The sequence below is a fragment of the Anolis carolinensis genome, chromosome 5 (assembly GCF_035594765.1).
Source record: "Anolis carolinensis isolate JA03-04 chromosome 5, rAnoCar3.1.pri, whole genome shotgun sequence".
In the NCBI taxonomy this organism is placed as follows: domain Eukaryota; kingdom Metazoa; phylum Chordata; class Lepidosauria; order Squamata; family Dactyloidae; genus Anolis; species Anolis carolinensis.
The window spans coordinates 172,837,736-172,857,001 of record NC_085845.1 but is presented as its reverse complement, the minus strand read 5'-3'; the positions used below and the strand labels follow the sequence as shown (position 1 = coordinate 172,857,001).

The 19,266-nt window shown below is 41.6% G+C and overlaps 1 protein-coding gene across 1 annotated transcript in view; it reads right to left on the bottom strand.

Moving 5' to 3' along the window:
* The window catches only part of kcnj4 (potassium inwardly rectifying channel subfamily J member 4), a 35,544-nt gene extending 24,426 nt beyond the window's left edge, over positions 1-11,118 (bottom strand). Inside the window, exon 1 of the mRNA XM_008120313.3 lies at positions 9,762-11,118. The gene's annotated coding sequence lies outside the window, so the exon portion shown is untranslated. The remainder of the gene's footprint in view (positions 1-9,761) is intronic.
* Between the last annotated feature and the right edge of the window lie 8,148 nt (positions 11,119-19,266).

Below are 19,266 nucleotides of genomic sequence, written 5' to 3'. Positions count from 1 at the left end.
CTGACCAGGGCTGTAGACATGCTTTATTTTGCTCTTGCTACTACCAATAAAGAGGACCAAGCACAGCAATCCCACCTGGTTGCGTGACAAGCAAAAATTCCGACTCTGGAGGTTCGTGCTCACTTCTAAGGTTATGTGGTCAGCATGACTGCATGGAGCACCGTTACCTTCCTGCCAGAGCTGTACCTATTGATATACTCACATTTGCATGTTTTCGAACTGCTTGGTTGGCAGAAGCTGGGGCTAACAGCAGGATTCGAACTGCCAACCTTCCAGTCAGCAAGTTCAGCAGCTCAGTGGTCTAAGCCGCTGTGCCACCAGGGGCAACTTACCAATAATTGCACAGGGTTTTCTTGATCAAGGAATACTCAGAAGCAGTTTGGCTTGTTCCAACCTCTGAAATATAGCGCACAGCACCTAGTATACTGGCAGCCCCCTATCCAAGAGCAGGTGATGCATAGACATAATGTTGCTTTTTTTTTGCAGTAGCTATACACAAATGGGCTAAATTAAAAATCCTTTCAAGTTATATTTTACCCCGTTATTTGTTCTATAGCAGGCATGGGCAAACTTGGGCCCTTCGAGTGTTTTGGAGTTCAACTCCCACTATTCCTAACAGCCTCAGGCTCCTTCCTTTCCCCCCTCAGCCGCTTAATAGTTGGAAGAGACCTCATGGGACATCCAGTCCAACCCCCTGCCAAGAAGCAGGAAAACCACATTCAAAGCACCCCCGACAGATGGCCATCCAGTCTCTGCTTAAAAGCCTCCAAAGAAGGAGCCTCCACCACACTCCGGGGCAGAGAATTCCACTGCTGAACAGCTCTCCCAGTGAGGAAGTTCTTCCTAATGTTCAGGTGGAATCTCCTTTCCTGTAGTTTGAAGCCATTGTTCCGTGTCCTAGTTCCAGGGCAGCAGAAAACAAGCCTGCTCCCTCCTCCTTGCTGATTGAACAGGTGCTGTGTTCTGACATCAGCAAATCTGAAAGGTGAGTGCCAGGTGACACAAAGCACATGACAGCCCCAAGGGGCAAATGCGATCCTGGCCCATGTGAACACCAGTCCTGGGTTCAGCATGTACATCCTGGATTCAGGGCTACTCCAGAGCAGATTTACATCAGAATAACCTGCCTGATTTAGACACAGCCTGATTTAGACACAGTCTTCTTTTGATTTCTTGACTGCTGTCAACATTTTATGATTGAGCCACGTTTTAATTTTAGCTATTTCAATATTACCGTTTAAAGTTCTGCAAACCATTTGTGGCCATTGTTTTCGTTTCCTTAATGTTCCACCCTGCTTTTCTGCTTCCTTTCTCAGCTGCTCTGATAGACTAGTTGAGAGCAGGAGTAATTTTCCTTGTTAGGTAAATCATGTGTTATTTTTAAACCATCTACCAGCAATTTGAAGCTATTTGTTAGTTTTGTTTGCCTGTCATGCAGAGGCTGCAATATGTTCACTTGATATTAGCACCACCAGACTATTTTTCTGTCAGGAATATTTTTAAAAATAATTCCTTAAACAAAACTGGATCACTTTGAGCTGTAGTCTGGGAAACTGTATAATTATGAATAAAGAACTGATTTGTAAGATGCATATGGTCATCGGTTAAAGATTGCTATGTTTGGCTGCAGTGGTATAATTAGGCAAAATCGAAATACTGGCTGTTGAAAACATGTCTCAGACATGCTGAGATTCACTAAGGTGGGTTTTGGGCAAGTGTTTTATCTTGAATATAAATATAGAAGAGCCCCTAGTGGCACAGTGAATTAAACTGCTGAGGTGCTGAACTTGCTGATCAAAAGGTCAGCAGTTTGAATCCAGGGAGTGGGGTGAGCTCCTGCTGTTAGCCCCAGCTTCTGCCAACCTAGCAGTTTGAAAACATGCAAATGTGAGTAGATTGATAGGTTCTGCTCCAGCAGGTCCAAAACACCTGGAGGGCCCAAGTTTGCCCATGCCTGCTTTAAGGCATACAATCAAATCCCTTTCCGCAATACATAAGTGGACACTGAGCACAGGTGGAAAGGAAAGCAAGAACCTTCCTTTCCCCGTCAGGAGATTATGCTTCTGGAACATGGCCATACAGCCTGGAAAACTCACAGCAACCCAAGCCTTCACCCTTCTCTAGTCTTATATTTCCTTCAACGTCTTATATTTACCCCATGACTTTCTTTTCAACACCCTCCTTCTTCCATCCTCACCGGAGTTACTCTTTAAAATATTTGTTCTCTGCTGTTTAATTATCACCACTGTCAAATACTGTATACAGTGTGTCTCATGCTTTAGTGACTCACCATTTCCCATAGGAAAGGCCTTTTAAATCCTCATTTGGCACCCAAGTTTTTACTCAGCTGAACCTCTCTTAAATAAACCACATAAACCATCTGGGAACAAATCCCAAATCAAATCCTAGAAGCAGACCCTTTTTCCTTAATAGACCTCCAGGGCAACGAGGACTCCTCCTGTTAATGACTTTTAATTAGATGTGCCATCTCAAATCTCAGCAAGGGGGAAAAGGTAACAGTTTGATGTAAAATGTAAAGGCACACTCTTCAATATTTTGAAAGATTAAATTGCCAAAATGACAACAAGGCATTGGAATTGTTTTTAATACCACGCTGTAACAATGCCAAGAAGCCCCCGGTGGCACAGCGGGTTAAACTGCTGAGCTGCCGAACTTACTGACCGAAAGGTCGGCGGTTCAAATCCGGGGAGTGGGGTGAGCTCCCGCTGTTAGCCCCAGCTTCTGCCTACCTAGCAGTTTGAAAACATGCAAATGTGAGTAGATCAATAGATATTGCTCCCACAGGAAAGTAACAGTGCTCCATACAGTCATGCCAGACACATGACCTTGGAGGCGTCTACGGACAACACCGGCTCTTCGGCTTAGAAATGCACTAAACCCCAGAATCAGACACGGCTAGACTTAATGTCATAGGAAAACCTTTACCTTTACCTTATAACAATGCCAAAACACACTTAATTCTATGTCTTTGATGTATTGTACTGACAAATCTGTACAATTGTTTTTAAAAGGTCAACAAGTGGAGCCAGCAAGTTGTCCAGAGGTAATGCTAGGGCCACGTCCTATGTCTTTTCAAACAGAGGATGGATATAAACTTGGCAAAGTTAATTTTGGACTATAATTCCCAGAATGCTCCAGCCAGTCTTAGGGGTTCTGGGACTTGCAATCCAAAAAATCACTATTCCAAGGTTTGCTAAACAGCATTTGATCTTAAAGGTTCTTCTTACCATCACCTCTCCTGGTCTGATATTCAGAAAGTTAATTCAAGCTTCCCATTCTGTACAGTACGTCCCCTGTATCTGGTTAACCAATGCCTGTGGCAAACAAAATATGCTTTCTCTAGGCATTTCCTAGGTCCTCCAGCATGACTCTATATTACTGTTGGGATGGAATGCCTTCGTTTCAATACAGTTTGCTAGTATCTGCAGTTTTCTGTATCCACAAGAAGTCTGGTGGTAACACAGCCCAACACCCAGAAAACAGTTTTCTTGGTATATTGGCTTTTAGGCTTGTTCCTGTGTTTATTTTGGGACACCGATTCAGAAAATTGCATTGGATGGACCGCATAAGTTCTAGTTTCTTAGATATGGTTATCATGGTTTTCTGTGGGCGAGCAGATGGCAACTGGTAGATGGAATATGTTCTGTATATCAAAAACGATAGCTGATAGGGGGAAACTGGTGCCATTTTTGGAATTAGCAGGACAAATATATCCAGAAACACGGCTAACATTTGAGGCACCAAAATGTGTGTTGACCAGTGAAATGTATCTCATACTGTGACTGGGAGAAGAAGCAGAACCCTCCAATCCCACCTGAAACTGCTTTTTCCAACCATTGAGTGAAAGTAATCTTGGAGGAAATGGATAATAGCATGGTCCCATACATTTTTATACAGGTATACATTCTATTTAGTTTGGACTTATGTGCCAGAGTAAGTGTGCACCCAGGATTGTGTCATTAAGCAATGATTTCAAATAAAGCAGTGGTTCTCAACCTGTGGGCCGCGCCCCAGCAATAGGCTGCGAGAACAAAAATCTGGTCCGCAAACCTCCTTCCTCTTTATTTTTTTAAATTTTATTTCTGCTGCATTCAACAGAGCTAACCATTGCATTGGATAGACCACCTCAGCTCTAGATTATTGAATATGGTTTTCTGTGGGAAAGCAGATGGCAACTACTGGATGGTATATGTTCTGTATCAGAAACTAGATCTGATGCGGTCTAAACAATGCAATTTTCTGAATCAGTACTCCAAATAACCAAACCAAATTGAAAAGTTGAAATTGCAGATAGAGGAGGAAATAAGAGAGCCCACTGTGGAATTATGTCAAGAATGCATCCTATTCCTGGCACAAGTTCATTGCCCAAGATGATCGAGCACTATACTTTCTGCTGTAAGCTGTCACCATCTTCCTATGGATTGACACCTGATTTGTAAGGGTAATAGTGTTACTCTTTGTGTATTTTAAATTGTATGGTCATAGTTTGAATTATAAGCCGCTATGAGTCTCCTTCGGGAGAGATAAAGTGAGGCATAAATAAACATAATAAACATCATAATCATAATCTTGAGTCATGAGGAAGTAGAAGGATTTCTACTTGTTTTGTGTCACAAATTTAAGACAATACGCTTCCTTCTTCTTCACCTTGAAATTTGACTTCATAAAATGCTCTTCTTTGTGCAGGTTGAATATTCTTTGCAAAGCTCACCACCATGTATTTCATTTCAAGAACAATACGAGCCCTTGGTATCTATTGGATTTGGTTCCAGGACCCTCTGTGGATACCAAAAATACTAGATACTCTAGTCCCATTATGTATAGTGTGTAATAAAATGGCCTTCCTTATATAAAACATCAAAATCAAGCTTCACCTTTGGAATTTGGAGGGATATGTTCACGCCATGGATGGTTGAATCATGGTATCATGCACAACTGAGCTAAATGGAGATTGATTTGCTTACGCGATGTCACCAACTCATCTTTAGGCCAAATTCCCTCTCACAGTATACAAATAATTGCAGTATCATCATTACATCATTACACTGCTATCAAATGCATGCATTCAGCCCTATAATATGCCCTGTAGGCTTTAATGACTTCTAACTGGATCTCCATAATCAATAATTCCATATTAAATGGTTTCTGTCTGTGAGGTTTTCTCAGTTTAATCCTACATATTCACCACTAATACTTTCTAACTAGAGCATCGTGGTACAGTGGATCCCACCACTCTCTGCAACCAAATCCATTCAAGAAACCATTGAAGAGTCAAGTTAGACAATGTGTTGTTGAAGGATTTCATGACCGGAATCACCAGGTTGCTGTGGGAGTTGAAGTCCAAAACACCTAGAGGGCCGAAGTTTGCCCATGCCTGATTTAGTGCCTCACCAAGTTGCAAATCCCAGGATTCCACAGACAGGGAAGTTAAAGTGAGATAATAGTACTACGACAATATAGTATGAAAGCGCTTCTAGATCTACCTCTGCTTGTCCCTGATCAGACACACTAGGTCAAGGGCATAGAAAGTGTTGGCCATAGACTGCAGCCCCACATACCTTCCTATTTTATTTTTAAAGTGGGTGAAAATGCCCTAAATGTTGTCTGAAATGGTAAAGCACCTCATCCCACATCCCAAAATATCTGCCCAAAAATTCACCAAAACAATCCTCAGACATCAATTAGCGTTTTTGATCATTCACATAAAGGATTTTTTTTGTCTAATATGCAGGAATTGGAGCCCCCAGTGGTGCAGTGGATTAAACTGCTAAGCTGCTGAACTTGCTCACCGAAAGGTTGGCAGTTCGAATCTGGGGAGCAGAGTGAGTTCCCGCTGTTAGATCCAGCTTCTCCCAACCTAGCAGTTCAAAAACATGCAAATGTGAGTAAATCAATAGGTACTGCTCTAGCGGAAAGGTAACAGCACTCCATGCTGTCATGCCGGCCACATGCCCTTGGAGGTGTCTATGGACAACGCTGGCTCTTCGGCTTAGAAATGAAGATGAGTACCAACCCCCAGAGTCGGACACGGCTAGACTTAATGCCAAGGGGAAATCTTTACCTTTACTATGCTAAAATATGATTCTGTGTGGATGAAAATTGTCTTCACCACAGTTGCTCACCACTGGAGTAAACAGGTAAGTTCATCCCATGTTTCAGATCTACATGGATCCCTAATCCATTCTTTAAAGAATACAAACCAGTTAAATATAGGATATCGATATTCAGATAGCCAGCCACAGCTCCTACTATCTATATCAAAGCTTCTTAAACTGTGGGTCGTGGCCCCATTTGGGGTCTCCTAACTCAATCTGGGGGCTCACGAAAAAATTGTGTCACTTGCCACCTAGTGACTGTTTTAGACATTTACACAAATCCGGGGTGAAAAAAAGAAAGCCACCAGACTATATTCTGCCAGTTGAGGCTGCAAAGTGATGCCAATGTTGCATGAAAAGTGTTGAAGATGCTCTGTGTTCTACGGTATCAAATATTCAGCCAATAAAAACAAGCAACTACATCCATCTCATTGCTAATAAGTAGTAAATTCTGTGTGTGCAAAATAATAGTTTCAAAATAAATTTCTTTGATTCATTATTGGTAGTTGATTTGTATACCTACCTATATTATATACCTATATACTCGGGGTCACACAAACATTTCTTGGGCCAAGAGGAGTCATGAGAGGAATGCTTTAAGAAGCCCTGGTCTACATCACCTGATGAACCATAGTTTCACACTGAATCTCCATGCCCCTTCATTTCAGATGGAGGAAAATAATATTTTCTGAAGCACTTAATTCAATCATAGGAAGGTTCCTGTGCTGATCTAGGCATATACACCAAACAAACCTGATACATGTATGGTAGCACATGTATGGCATCCATAATTTTCCACCAAAAGGGAATTTTGTCAGACTACTCCCCCATGTCAGACTACTCAGAGAAGCCATTGAAATCTCACAGGCATGTTGACAATTTCAGGAGAAAGAAGGAAAACATGAAAATGAACAAAATTTGGCTACCAGTATTAAAAAAAACCCCTCTAAAATCAGGACAAGAAAGAAAGAACAACACTCAGAAAACAGAAACATTCCAGACAGGAAACAATTAGGGCCAGTTAACACCTCCCAACAAGAATTCTCCCAGGCAGGAAGCAGCCAGGCTTTGAAGCTGCAATGCTATTCAATGCTAATCAAAGTGATGAATTGCAACATTCACACTTGCCTCAAGCAGGCAAGAGTTCTTTCTCCCATCTTGGATCTTCCAGAGATAGATAAACCCCACTCGCCTAGTTTCCAACAAACCGCAAAACCTCTGAGGATGTGGGTGAAATGCCAGGAGAGAATGTTTCTGGAACATGACCATACAGCCCGGAAAACTCACAGCAACCCAAATTCAAGCAGTTTTTGTTCTTTGAGTTGGTCAATAAGAGAGGCTCATTAGTGGTTTTGTTCTGAGATGCGCAAGAAAGCAAATCACCTATATTCTTGATTGTCATCCAGCTTGGCTTTTAGCAACTAGTTGGGAATATGGAGCAATACAAAAGTTAGCTAATGCTTGTCAGGGAGAGGGAGTAATGTTGAATGCCTAGAAAGAGGCGGTTGCATGACAGAAATCCTTTTTTGGACATAAAATATTTTAATAGTTATCTGAAACAGAATTTCTTGCTGTACTAGTTTATCTCCTTTGGGACTGTTGGAAAGTTATGTGACAACAACAAAGTGAATAGTGGACCCCATTTGTAGAGTAATCTGTCCTTGAAAATGTGACAGTGTGGAGGTTGTTTTTCAGAGCCTTCCAGCTTAGCATATTTTATTGTCCAGGGATTTTAATGAGTTAATATAGTCTATATCATTTTTTTTATTTTCTGCCCCACCTTGATTAGTATTGGCTACTTTGATTAGCATTGAACAGGCAATGCTGTGTTTGGTGGTCTCTATGTAGACTTGTCCACAGCTACATGGTATACAAGAGACTCCTGCAGAGGTGAGAGGATCCCTCTTGTTCTTTGTTGAATGTAGCATTTGTTTGATTTTCTTAGTGGGTCTTTTGATAGTTTTATGTTGTTAGTAGGTATGTAGATAGCCTTGTAAGCTGCAAGGCCATTCAATGCTAATCAAGGTGGCCAATAGCAACATTCACCTCAAAAAAGACAAGAGTTCTTTCTCCTACCCTGGACATTATTCCACAGATATATAAACCCCACTTGCCTAGTTTCTAACAGACCTCACAACCTCTGAGAATGCCTGCCATAGATGTGGGCAAAACGTCAGGAGGGAATGCTTTTTGAACATGGCCATACAGCTTGGAAAACTCACAGCAACCCATTGATTCCAGCCATGAAAGCCTTTGACTATACAATATAGATTGTGTAATGATTCCTCATACCATGGCGGTATTTGCGAGGAGGAAAGGCCACTTTGAAATACTGCAATAAAATAATGATAAATACTTGCACTTTTTGTATATAACAAGACATTGTGATCTTTATCACTATTGTGTGCCTGCCTTCAAGTCATTTCCGATTTAGGGCAGCCCAAAACTCATATCACGTGGTTTTCCGGGCAAGATTTGTTCAGAAGGGAGTTGCCATTACCTTCTTCTGAGATAGTGTGACTATACCCAAGGGAATCCATTGGGGTTTTCATCCGAGAAAAGATTCAAACCCTGATCTCCTGGAGTCCTAGTCCAACTCTCAAACCACTATTCCAGGCAGTTTAGATTTACAATGTGCTACTACAAATCCACACCCAACAAAAGTGCCCTAAATCAGAAATGACTTGAAGGCTGAGGGGGAAAAGGAAAGGGCCTGAGGCTGTTAGGAATGGTGGGAGTTGAAGTCCAAAACACCTGGAGGGCCAAAATTTGCCTATTAGAAGAACTGGGTTTAAAATATGGGCTGCAGAGAAACTGGTATCATTAGTACCTTACACTTTAATGCAGGGAAATATTCCTGCTTAAAGAACCAAAAGACTTGAGGCATCTTAATTGTAATTTAAGATTTTATGTACTAGTATCTACATTAAGATAGAGCCCCCGGTGGTGCAGTGGGTTAGACCACTGAGCTGCTGAACGTGCTGACTGAAAGGTCGATGGTTTGATTCCGGGAAGCGGGGCGAGCTACAGCTGTAGCCCCAGCTTCTGCCTACCTAGCAGTTCAAAAACATGCAAATGTGAGTAGATCAATAGCTACTGCTCCGGTAGGAAGGTAATGGCGCTCTATGAAGTCATGCTGGCCACATGACCTTGGAGGTGTCTACGGACGATGCTGGCTCTTTGGCTTAGAAATGGAGATGAGCACCAACCCCCAGAGACAGACATTTCTAGACTTAATGTCAGGGGAAAACCTTTACCTTTACTTTAAGATTTAATGTACTAGTATCTACATTACCGAAATCTAAAGATTTCAGGGGGGAAATTGTCCCTATACACACGTGCAGCTATTTACAGACACATATCATCAGGCACCAGAAATTCATCAGCTCCAATCTCAAGTATATGCATAGTACATTGCTACTGCTGTATTGTGCCTATAAGTTATTTCCATCTTATGGTGAACCAAAGGTAAACATACCATAAGGTTCTCTTGGCAAGATTTGTTTAGCGGTCACCCGGTATGTTTCCAAAGCCAAACTGTGGGTTTCATCACTGGTTTCCCAGAGTCATAGTCCAACAATCAAACCACAACACTACTCTGGCTCTCAGTAACGTTGTACATAATAACAACAAATAGTCTCTTACCTGGTGTGTGGTCAGCTTATTCCCATCTGAATCCAGAAAATCCAGTTTTCAAGGGAAGGATGAAAAGAGACAATTGCCTGCATCCCATCCAGCTTGGGTTACATCCCCTAAATGTGTTTGGTCTCCTGGTCGATCTCTTTTGCTCGTCTTCCACATCGCTCACAACACTCTTGGTCTGGCTCCAACTTTCTTTCATTCATTTTTTAGCCAGCTCTTGGTTTCTCTTTGTTCTGGACTCTGCTGTTGCTTTGTGAAGAGTTCCCATCCATAGATTCAGAACTTAGCTCCTGGGGCTCTTGAAACAATACTTTTGAGACAGTCCTTTTCCTCACCACTGTTTACCCCCCACCTGTTTCATTAACTCCTCTCCTCCCAGGACGCTCTCCTTCCTTCTTGTGCCTTCTCTCGCTCTCAAATCATTTGTTTCACTGTTTTCTGCTTGCTCCGCAGCCTGTAGCTGAGAAGTCACTAACTCTGCTAGAATACACCAGCCTTCCACTACTTTAACCCATCCCTGCATGTGATCTCAGAACCATGGATACACGCTGCAGATGCAGTGATGGAAAGACGGGAGCGCAATCCAAAGCAATGGAAACATTAATGGGGACACGTGTGCCGGGCAGCGCAGAGCCCTCGGCATCTTTGCACAGAGCACTCTGGCCTGCAAAGGTTTGCCATCCATTCCAGAACACAGTTAAAAACCTACTTTCACATTTTTGTTATTTCCCTGAAGATTGTCCCTAAGCCTAATTCAGAAAAGCACACTTAAATCACTCAACTTCTGTCACACCTTTCTAACCATCTCCACGAGTCCCTTACTGTGGCACAACAGACAGGACCAATTCTAGACTGTGTTGAAAAACCCAAACGGTCCTTCACCACTAATAATAAAAATGCAGCACAATCCACTGGTACATTCTGTATTAGCGAGCTGTAAGGAGGAACTTTGCATCTGAATACCCTCCAACTGGCAGGAACAGTCTCAACTAATCCTCTTTCATTCCATTTTTCAGCTGCTTTTAAAATGCCCTCGATTCTCTCTTCCCTCCTACCTTCCCCCTTTGTCCTCATCTTACTCCCATTGCTATAGGCAGAGTTCAAGAAAGGAGAGGGTGGGCTCTTGTCCTTCCCAGTAGGCTCAAGCAAAAGGAATATCTCTCAGCCCCTCCGCACTTTGTGCATTTTGCCATCCTGACCACTCCCTGGTGTCTTTTGGCCCCATGCACCCCAATTTTCATCTGTGAAATACTGGAGGATATGCATCTCCTTAGTGCATGACTACCTGATTTAGATGACCAATTTATCTTGATAAGGATGTGGGATCAGAAAATACCGAATATGTAGATGAGGTCAGATATCTACAAACACGTCTTTCAGCACTTGAGAGAACTTATTTTCAAAAAAACCGTATCACCTAGCTTGAACCCTAGTTTGTATTGTATTGCCTTTAATATGTTATAAGCCGCTTTGGATCCCTTTGTGGGAGAAAAGCGGGATACAAATAAAGAATTACTATTATTATTATTATTGACACAACAACATAGTCTGACACAGCAAACAAGATAGATATGCTGGATTTCGTATCACAAAATCACAAGTCGAACACTTCCCAAGCGTTTAGGACTATGTGATGTATTTTTGGATGATGCGCACAGATCCCAGTAGGGTGGCCTTTTGCAGTTGGCAGATTGTAATTTTGTCAATGTCTATTGTTTCCAAATGCCGACTGAGATCTTTTGGCATGGCACCCAGTGTGCCTATCACCACTGGGACCACCTCTACTGGTTTCTGCCAGAGCCTTTGAAGTTCCATCTTGAGGTCCTGATAGTGGCTGAGTTTTTCCTGTTGTTTTTCATCAGTTGGACTGTCACCCGGTATTGTGACATCAATAATCTAAACATTTTTCTTTTCCACAACTGTGATGTTTGGTGTGTTGTGTTCCAGAACTTTGTCAGTCTGGATTTGAAAGTCCCACAGTATCTTTGCGTGTTCATTTTCCATTACCTTTGCAGGTTTGTGATCCCACCAATTCTTTACTGCTGGGAGGTGGTACTTGCGGCATAAGTTCCAAAGAATCATTTGGGCCACATAGTTGTGCCTCTGTTTGTAGTCAGTCTGTGCTATTTTCTTACAGCAGCTGAGGATATGATCAATGGTTTCATTGGCTTCCTTGCACAGTCTGCATTTTGGGTCATCAGCTGATTTTTCAATCTTGGCCTTAATTGCATTTGTTCTGATGGCTTGCTCCTGGGCTGCAAGGATCAGGCCTTCTGTCTCCTTCTTCAGGGTCCCATTCGTGAGCCATAGCCAGGTCTTCTCCTTATCAGCTTTTCCTTCAATTTTGTCAAGGAACTTTCCATGCAATGTTTTGTTGTGCCTATTATTATTATTATTGTTGTTGTTGTTGTTGTTGTTGTTGTTGTTGTTGTTATTATTAGATACACAACAAGATGCATTCACAGCAAACAAGATCACTATGCTGACTTTTGTATTGCATCACACATTGGACACTTCCCAAGTGTCTGGGACTATGTGATCTATTGGCGAATAATGTGTGCAGATCTGAGTAGGGTGGTCTTTTGCAGCTGACAGATGGTAATTTTGTCAGTGCCAATTATTTTCAAGTACTGGCCAATGTCTTTAGGCACTGCACCCAGTGTGCTGATCACCACTGGGACCACCTTTACTGGCTTGTGCCAGAGTCTTAACAGTTCAATCTTTAGATCCTCGTATTGCACCAGCTTTTCCAGTTGCTTCTTGTCAATTCTGCTGTCACCTGGGATTGCAACATCAATGATCCATACTTTGTTTTTTAATATGATCATGAGGTCAAGATGATGATGATGATGATGATTATGATTATTATTATTATTATTATTAGACAGATGATATATAGTCACTGCTATAAAACCCTCCTTGCAGGTGATCCAACACATGGAGAGATAAGTCATGTATGAGCTGCATCCAGAGAGTGAACCACACTTTACCACACAATCTAATTCACCCATGGACAAACTTTGGCCTTCCAGGTGCTTTGGACTTCAACTCCTACAATTCCTAACAGCCAGTCCAAAACACCTGGAGGGCCGAAGTTTGCCCATGTCTGATCTAATTGCTATATCTATGGAAGTGTATCAAGACCCTGTTCCTTTGGTGGTTCAAGATGCTTTTGCATTACATAACTGGCCCACAGAGCCAGGTGTTTAAGTATTTTTTAAGCAGTAGTCATATAGGAAGTAGATCTTCCTGTCTTTGTCCTGGTCAATCAAGGCCATCCCAATATTGTGTGAAAGCATTTATATACAAAAGTGCATTCATGTCAAGGAAACAATGGTGGAAAGAGGAAACTAGCCTAGGCTCTCTCTTGATATTGTACTGAAATTAAAGCAAAGGAGGCTGAATCTTGCATTTTTCACACATTTATTTCATGTCAACCAAACCCACTTTACATCTTTGTTTACACAAGCATTTTTGTTTACACATTTTAAAAAACTTTTCAGATGTTGCCTGTATGCTGGCATTGTTTTCCACTCTGCTGTGACCTTCTTTTATTATTCATGGTTTTACTGTTGTTCTGAATGCTGGCTTTGTAAATTAGCTTGAAAGCTTTAAGTAAAGATTGTCTGATATATATTTCAAATAAGGAAAACAGCTGCAAGACAATCATATATATATACTTACACACACACACACACCTTATTACCTTCAAGATGTTCATAGAAACAAGTATGGAAAAACATGGCACGGGCATTGGCAGTAGGGTAGAAGAAAGGATGTTCCCTATTTTACTGAGATCCAGAAATCCGAGACAGAATGACCACTACTTAATTACTATAAATGATGATAAAATGATAGATCATGGTTGAGGGTCTTTATGAACACATATTTATTGTCCAGAACATGAGAGGTTTGCTGGAGCTAATCCTAAACAGTAATAATAATATACTTTATTTATATTCCGTGCTTTTTCCGCGAGGGGACTCAGAGTGGATTACAGGTACATATATATGGCAAACATTCAATGCTATTATACAATTAACAGAGACAGACAGTACATAAACAGAGGCAGGCTTACCTCTTTCATTTCTGGCATCTCGACTCAGCCATGGTTAGGTGCTGTTGTTCCATTCTTCCACATCAAGGAGCCTGTTGATCGAACTGCCGGCATGTTTTTCAAGGGTGCCTTTTACCTCCCTGCAAAGTGGTACCTATTTATCTACTCACTGCTGTTTTCAAACTGCTAGGTAGGCAGAAGCTAGGCTGATGGTGGGAGCTCACCCTGTCCGTGGCTTGAACTGTCAACCTTCCGATTGGCAAAATCTTTTGTAGCTGGCGGTTTAACTCGCTGTGCTAGCCATGGCCCTTGCTAGCCGTGTTAACAGTATTAAAGCAGAATGCAGAATTTGAGCTTTGTGAATGGCTGGTTCAAGTCCTTTGGAGATAGAAAGATTCATGCTTCTATTAGCCTTGTAAATAATTATATGTGTACCTTGTGCAAAGACAAAGGGAAAATACTTATAGGAGAACCATTGCAGAAGTATCTAGGCAATAGTCTTGGTGTGTCACAATTGTTCCGTCGATTCCCCAAAAAGGCCTTAAGCGTTAAAGATTCTTTAGGGACTATTTTGGCTGGATACCTTTCAAAGATAGAATTAATTGGAAGTTATGGCCTTGGAGTATGAGACTATGTCTCCTCCCAGTTAGTAAGTTTGGCTGCCATCCACCCTCTTAACTAACTTGGGCACTGTCCATTCGTTTGGCGTTTCTATTATGTTTTCATTAGTCCAATTGAAAGGTACAAAAATCATGACTATATTTTGATTTTAGTAATTAAATATTGAAAATAGGGAAATAATTATTTAATTTTCATGCACCTGAGTGATAAGACACCAAAGGAAAGAAAAATAGCTAATTAATTGAGACAGTGATACTGTATATACTTGGCCAATGTAGATTTATACTGAAGTTTACTAAAGACCACAATCAGTGCTGTAGGTTTGGCCTCACTGTTGTTCTAGCCGATTGGGGAATGAGCTTGCTAGGTTTGTATGTTCTTTCTTTGATGCCTTGCCTGCTTTTCAATAAAACCTTGTACTCATGGGCTTATTGCAAAGGTTCAAGAAATAACCTTTGTCTTTGATCTAAAGCATCTCTCTGTTCTGAGAGTCTAATAGAGTTTCTGTCTAGTCTGTCTATTCTGAAAGTCCAGTTGAGTCTCTAAGCATACATCTGTTCCCAAAATGAAGTCTCTAAGCATACAGTTCCTACTAAAGGCATGCTGTTTCTAAAATGGAGTCTGAGCCCTGAACAAGCCCAGTTCTCATCACATGGTCTGCAGCCCCTACCAAAACAAAGAGTTAAAGAAAAACTGTAAACCAGTACACACATATACAATACACTAAGCAATCTGAATTATATACGTAACAAATAACTAGTGGAGGCTTGAGAAGGTTGCTATTTCAACACCCCTTGAGTCTCAGCCTTATCACACAACAGTCTCCAAGCATTGTTGCATTGCTGGGACTTTGAAAATGTTTTTCCCATGCTGAAAACCATCAATGAATGACAATCTTCTCTTCAACAATTCTTTAATCATGTTGGGGGCTGATATCTTAGAGCACTTTTTTCAATGAGTGATCTATTAGTGGTCATGATACAGCTGTGGCCAAATTCTCCCTACCTCAAATATTCCCGAGGGATTCTCTGGAAGAGAAGACCCAGATTACTTCTGGTGCTCAGGTGTGGGAAATGGCTTTTCTAGTATGCTTAAACCCTTTTTTAACCCCAGCATGTCCTACTGTAGATATTTTAAAAACTAAATTGGATAAGCTAATCATGAAGGTGTGGTGCAGTAGTCAGTAATGACACTATTAATGGGGAGAAAACCCCATGCAAATGGTACTCTTAAAACACAAATGCGGCAAGAGTGTGATAGAGAGCATCACTAATCAGTGACTCTCACAAAGCTGGCTGTAGTGGTTCTCAAAAATAATATAGCACAAAGGAGTGATTTGATAAGGTACAAAACACCAGTATAATCCGGGACACCCATCCCAGGTATAGTTCTTCATTCTGGAAATTATGGCTCTAGGAGCACTCACATCTGCCTGTTTTGTTTTGGAACTGAATACATTATCCGTTGCTAAGAAACCGTGTGTTTTATAAGGTAGTTGTTCTTTTAATTCTGATCCACTGTTTAATTCTAAGATGAATTTAGATTTTCATAGATTTTAGGGGGGGAAAGTTTCTGGATTTCCCTCCCCATCTTCTGCACCTGCATAGATTCTAAAAACAATCAGGAAATAAATCCGGCATAAAGAGGGTCATTATTGTTTTGACTGTATGAAGCATTGAAAACACCAGGTATCCTTTTCATCCTTGTATTTTTCACTGACATATCCTTTCCATGCATACTGAGTGTGTCAGGGTTATATAGAGTGAATCTGCAAATATTTTATTGCATGGGTCAGCAAGGCAAAGTGGTTCCTATCATGGCCAAGTCTTCATTTTTGTTCTGCAGTTGATGATTTGTAGTCAAATTTATGAATTGAGTTCATCAGAGAAGACAATATTAGAGCGATGCAAGGTAATATAAACTTTATCAGTCTAAGGTTGTTTGATATATGTTACCTTTCATGTATGAAAGTTGTGTGGGTTGACTCCACTCAAGAGCACAGTGTTCAAATGAGTTGGGATGATATGATTTTTTTTCTATATTTGATCTGCAATCATCTATTCCCACATGAAAGCCATCTCTTGATGCTGCAGTCCATAAAATGATAATCTTCATAAAATGTTTACTTTGGGAAGGTAATTATGGAGAGGACTGGAAGAGTACAGAACTGGAGAAAATATTATTGGCTCTTGTTCTCAGCCTGATGTTTTTGGAAACCATAGTTAGCTCAAATTTGCTCAACTTTGATTCAGTCGACTATGGACATCAGATTGTCTGCAGACTGTAGTTGTTTTCACCTTATGGTGAGCAGAGTCCCAACCAGTGGCATGGTTAACACGATGACAGTGGCTTCTCAATCTGTTGCAGCCTTCTTCCGCCTTCACAACAGTTGTAACATGTGCCATGTTATCTCCCGCCTGCTCCGTCGTTGAGGTCTTCGGGTCTTCGGATTGTACTCGGTCTGGAGAAACTTGGCCTGCGAAATGTGGACTGTCTACAGACATCACACTCAACTCCTGGAATGATTCCATCAGCATTGCCTCCGAAAAATCCTGTGGGCATCTGTATGAATTGTGCATGGGCTTTTAGGATGGAAGGGGAAGATTGGCAACCCTTGCATAGTTCAACTGATGCATAACATCTGAATTGCCACAATAAACTTCTGACACTTTACTCATGTTTTTGACGACTTAGTGATAGTTTTCAAAGTAGCTATGAACTGTCAATACTTCATTGGTAACTTCTGTCAAAAGGTTGGACAAGTCTCTGGTGGAATTTGGAAAAAACAAACTGGGCACTGATTTACAGAAGGTAGCTATAAGCTCATAAGTAGAGATTGAAGATGTTTCTACATAGTAGAATTAATGCAGTTTGACACCACTTTAACTGCCACGGGTCAATGCCATGGATTCCTGAGAGTTGCAGTTTGATGCAGTACCTGGGGTCTGTGGCAGAAAAGGTTAAAGATTTTGCAAAACTACAACTCTCATGATTCCATAGCATTGTGACTTGGCTGTATAATGCCCTGAGTAGCCATTGAAAAGGTCAAGATCCACAAAACAGGAGTCACCAGAGACGGGCACTTCAGTATCTTGAACAGTTCTCAGCGAATCATTTATTTGTTCCAAGTGACCGTTTTCTATGAATTGTAGTTATGAATTGTCAACATTTCATTATTAATTTTCTGAGTACGTTCAGCTAGCAGTACCAACCACTCAGTTTCAGATTGACTATACAAATATAGTTATTTTGGATTGTGTAGATCTTCATGTCATCATTGAAAAGGAGCTGCAAACATAGGGTAGAGATCCTGTCCTTCATGAATTAGCCTAGGGGCCGCGGTGGCACAATGGGTTAAACCCATGTGCTGGCTGAACTGCTTTTTTGTGTGTGTCAAGAGCTACTTGAGAAACTGCAAGTCGCTTCTGGTGTGAGAGAATTGGCCGTCTGCAAGGATATTGCCCAGGGGACACCTGGATGTTTTTTACTATCCTTGTGGGAGGCTTCTCTCATGTCCCTGCATGGAGCTGGAGCTGATAGCGGGAGCTCATCCACACTCTCCCCAAGTTGGATTAGAACCGGCAACCTTCAGGTCTTCAATCCTGCCAGCACAAGGGTTTAACCTACTGTGCCACTGGGGGTTCCTGGCTGAAGGCAGTTTGAATCCGCAAGACGGGGTGAGCTCCCATCTGCCAGTCCTAACTTCCCATGTGGGGTTGTAAGAGAAGTCTCCCAGCAGGATGGTAATACATCGGGCATCACCTGGGCAACATCTTTGTAGACAGCCGATTCTCACATCAGAAGCGACTTGCAGTATGTTCTCAATTCACTTCTGACACGATAAAAAACGAATTAGCCTAAATACTTAATGAACATGTTTATTCTACTGGTTTGCAGAGTACTGTATCTTGTAGGAACAAATTCAGCGACAATGTTTTTCCAGTCCAAAAAAAGACATCCGCAGCAAAGATTTTCCTTGCATCTCAGAAGAAATTAAGACTCTACCAGACGCTTCATCTTCTATCATAAGTATTTGACTTATTTTCTGAGGCAGAATCACTTGGGCTGTGAATGTAGAACTGAGACCGTTCACACATTTTTGCTTAAAGACATCATTCACCTTCTTCATCAATATCCTTCAGTCATAGCAAACCCTATGAATCCCAGCCTGCAAGACTGAAGTCAGTGGGCATGGCATCTGGATAGCGCACCCTTCCTACCACCTACCTTGTTTTACCAGCTGCTCTCTTTATTAATAAGTATTGGATATTTTAGCACATATGGATGAACCACTACAGACGGTGGCAGCAGTCGTTGCTAGGGAAATGTTCCCCAAAATAGCCCCATTCCACCAACCTTTCCTGCTGCCAGTGTTGTGGGCATGCGGGAGGGTGAGCAGTACCTTGGAACATGACCCAAAAGATTAAAATAAAATAATATTTCTTCATTAACCTGCCTCTAGTTACTTTTCATCTGAGGCAGCAGGAGGCCAAATTTTGGGGGTGCAGAGCAGATATTAATTGCAGTTTTAAGAGCTCAGCTTCTATGTAAAGCAAGCAACTAAAAAAGGCATGGGCCAACTTGGGCCCTCCAGGAGTTTTGGACTTCAACTCCCACCAATCCTAACAGCCTCAGTCCCTTTCCTTTTCACCCTCAGCCGCTTAAGGCCACATTCCAGAGAGGGGCCCAAATGCTGCTGACAAGTCATTCCCTAAGGAGACAAGGTCAGAGGCTGAAATGAGTTCAGAGGATGAAATCCCAGGTGGAGAGGATAATGAGCTGGTAGATAGGAGACTTGGTTTTCGTAAATTTTGGGTTGCTCAACAGGAT